General features: G+C 42.0%; 1 long non-coding RNA gene across 1 annotated transcript; it reads left to right on the plus strand.

Moving 5' to 3' along the window:
• The first annotated feature begins 699 nt into the window (after positions 1–699).
• On the plus strand, positions 700–3,674 carry LOC125526560. Its single transcript, XR_007291776.1, has 3 exons — positions 700–1,549; positions 1,652–1,704; positions 1,808–3,674. It is a non-coding gene; the product is annotated as an uncharacterized LOC125526560 (long non-coding RNA).
• Positions 3,675–3,914: the final 240 nt, after the last annotated feature.

Below are 3,914 nucleotides of genomic sequence, written 5' to 3' on the forward strand. Positions count from 1 at the left end.
AGGTTCTTTAATAACCCTGATTCAGATTGGTCTAAACTTCTCCTATATAAATATAGAGTTAATTCTCCAAATCTCCTCTGGGCTAAAAGTGAAGGGGGCTCTACCTTTTGGAAGAGCATTACTTGGGAAATGGCAGCTGCGAAAACTTTTTATAGATGGAGGCTAAGAAATGGAAAACTCATTAGTTTTTAGCATGATGTGTGGGTGGGGGGTTGTTCCATGAAGGTACAATTCTGGGACTTGTTTAGTATTTGTAATCAAACTGACAGTATTGTAGCCCAAGTTTGGGGTGGTAATGATTTGAAGCTAACGTTTAGGAGATGTGTTGACCACATTGGTATGAACCGCTGGGTTCAACTTGTCTATGTGATCAAACAACATCCTCCATTAGATGAAGTGGACACCCCGATTTGGGGCTTAGAACCCAATGGGATTTTCTCAGTTAAATATTTTTATAAACAAATCAATTTTGGTGGAATAGTTCCTGGCATTAGTGCTAAAATGTGGAAAATCTTATGTCCACAGAACATCTATATCTTCTTGTGGCTATGCATTCACAATAAGATACTTACTAGAGATAATCTTGCGAAGAGGAGGGAAGTGGAAGACCCTTCCTGCTTATTTTGTTCTGAATTTGAAACTGTTCAACAGCTATTGTTTGACTGTGTGGTGGCCCAACAAGTTTGGAACCTTGTTGCAGAATTTTTTAATATTGACAGAGTATCTTGCTTTGAAAAAATTATGTACTTTTGGCATATGCATAAAGAAAAGGTTGTCTTGAATCTGGTGACAACTGCTACCTTGTGGAGCTTGTGGAGGCTAAGAAATGAATTTTGCTTTCAGGGGCGCAAATGGATAAGTGTAAAATGCATTCTTGCAAAAATAAGCTGCTATTTACACCAATGGAAAGTTCTCTGCGACGATAAGCAAGCAACTCTTCTGCAGCGAAGCATCCTCCTACTGGACAAACGGCGTGGGGAACTCCTCCGGATCGCATGGAGGTGAGGCTGGGGGAGACCAACTGAAAACAGGGCACTGGAGATGGTGGAGCATCCCTGAAGATCTGATTTGGACCCATTCTTCTTTGTTCTCCTGTTTTCCTGTTGGTACTCTGTAATATTCAGTGTTGGACAAGTTTGTGTCCTAGCCATAAACTGCTCTATTGGCTGTAGGCGTTTATCGTTCGAGTTAGATGCTTTGTGGTAGTCGGTTCCTCAATCTTTGTAATGCTATGACTGGTTGCTGTCTGCTTCATTCTATAAAATGGGGCAGGGCAGACCTGCCAAATTACACTCGAAGTTTCCTATGGAGTGACCTTCTCATCTTCATAGGGAGCTGTATGCATAGTTTTAAATAGCTCGCTATAGCCCCGCTATAGCCTTTTTAGCAAGGTGCCGCTAAATGGTCTCATGTACAAATAGCCTGCTATAGCCTACTATAGCTCCGTTATAGCTGATTTGGAGGTCCGCCGCTATTTGGAGAACATGCTGACCGGGACGGTGCCGCTCGAGGTCCTCTCTCTTGTTATTGTCGGAGACTTGACTAAGCTGTGAGTAGTACATACAGTTGGTTTCACACAGCACAAATTGCATTTAGTTTCTTCCTTCCCCAATGACTTCCCATTGACGCGATATTTTTTATCTTTGCGCAGAAATGTCACGAAAAATAATCTAGCCGGCACTGCCAGATCATCTAAAACAAGAGGTAGGGTTGCATTTTATTTTTCTGTGTGAGTGTGTGACATGTATATATAGCTATAGGTTTTAATCTGTGCTCACAAATTTTTTCCAATTGGCATATTTTGCAGTGGCTACGGTCATCCAGGACACGCTCAAGTGAAGACTACAAGCTAAGCAGTAGTGACAACCTCAACTTGTGCAAAAATAAACTGAATGATGATTGCTCCTTCTGAAACTGCTGCTAGTAGCTGCATGCTTACCTCCGTTTCAACAAGGAAAAAAGAGAAAGTTGGGTGTGTGTCCACTGTAATCAGTAGCAACATCAAAATAATGAACCCTTCTGTGGACATTTACCGCATATCCAGTAGTATTATCCGTCTTCTTTAGTGCCCAGTCGGTCCAAGTGAAGGATAGTATATGTATACGAAAGTCATTGTGTACACAATTACAGGTTGGTGGTCTAGTAGTACTCTTTAGCTTTTAGCTATTCTCCATGTTCAACCCAACATGCAACTTTCAATTGAATTTGCAAAGATCTTGAACGTGCAGGACAATCGGCGACACCGGTCAAAATGTGAGCAGAACACAAAACACTCGCCCACGACGCTGAGCAAATGTACAGAAAGACCAACAGATATGTGGATAGAATGCATAGATTTATTTCAAATACGATGACGCACAGACAGAGCTGGGTCTATCCAATGCAGTATTATGCAGTTGCTGTTTCTAAAAATAGGTTGTGGATGGTCCTTGGGCACTCTTAGCTGAAGCATCGCCTAGACGAATCCGCCTCAAAACACGTTGGTGCTGGCCAACTTTAGACCATGGTGCCATTGACTAGGCTGGGCATCATCCAGTACACCATCCGACTAGAGTTGGTGGCAGGACGGTTCCTATCAGATCGCTAGTGGCAACACTGGTTTAGCGTCTCTCAAGAGAGAGAACATGAAGGACAAAACTAGGGTGTAGGTAGGTACCCAGAGAACTGGCTAGGTGACCACAAAAAAATTGCTTCTACATCTCGCGCTTATCAAGATCAACTCATTCACTTGGGTCCTAGATCACCTGGAAGGCTGGAACAAGAGTTCTGCAAATGCTTCTGTTGTCTCCTATTTCCATGTATTCTTGCATCTTTCTCGTTTTGCTCTCGTGCTCTCTCTCTCTGTGATATGTTTGTGATACCAATGCCCTCCATCAATTCTGATCATTTGACAAAGTAAGTTAATGTAACCAAGGAGTTGAAGTGGAGTGGAACAGTGGAGCAATTCCATCCAAGAACCTTATTCACTTGAGTGAAGGATGGTGTGGTGTGTGTGTGTATATATATGTATGGAAGAGAAGGACTGCGCACATAATTAGAGGTTGGTGGTGTAAAGAGCATCTCAGCTGCCCTATTTTAGGACACAAAAAGGAGGTGGAGTAAAAAAAAATTAGGCACAAAAACTGGTTTTTTGGGGCACGAGAATTCGCGGTCTCCAACCGCAACCCTAAATTAGGGCACCCAGATTAGCATAGGATACAATCTGACACCAAATTAGCATAGGCTACAACCTGACAAGCGAAATTGACAGGGGCTTTCTCTGTAGTTCCTTCAGAAAATGGAACAATAAAAGTCCGAATTTCCTGAAGACTTATAGATGAATTCCAACAGGGGGGCTGCATGTTCTGAGCACTTAAACTGGAACGATGCACTTGCACTGCACATGTTCAGAGACTAGAAAGCACCCAATTGCTGAATTCCATTTTCTGAGCACTTAAATTGGAACGATGCACTTGCACTTGCACTGCACGAGCTGCTGCTGCTTTCACTGGAGAAAAGACGATGGATTGGTCCGCTGGAAATAGGGCGCGCACACACAAGTGAAGGTCTGGCCGTGTGGTTCACAGAGTAACAAACTAAAACTCATTTGCCTAAAATTTCTCCTAAAATCAGTTTTATGGAAACTCATCTTTAATTCTCCTAATTCAAACAAGCATTTAAAGTTTTTGTTAGGTAGCTTTTTAGATTTATTTTAACACATTACAGACGCAGACGCTCATGCATGTGCATGTAAACTCATCTCTATGAACGCACACATGCACACCCTATACTTATGAGCACCTCCAAGATACTGAGCCAGCATATGATCAGCTTTTCAGAATTTGAAGGGATAGTAAATTTATGGTTACACAAAACCCAGATAAATATTGAATTTAGAAAACCCTGGATAAATATCATTTTTAGAGAAACACCTT

This window comes from Triticum urartu, unplaced genomic scaffold, assembly GCF_003073215.2.
Source record: "Triticum urartu cultivar G1812 unplaced genomic scaffold, Tu2.1 TuUngrouped_contig_10492, whole genome shotgun sequence".
Lineage (NCBI taxonomy): Eukaryota > Viridiplantae > Streptophyta > Magnoliopsida > Poales > Poaceae > Triticum > Triticum urartu.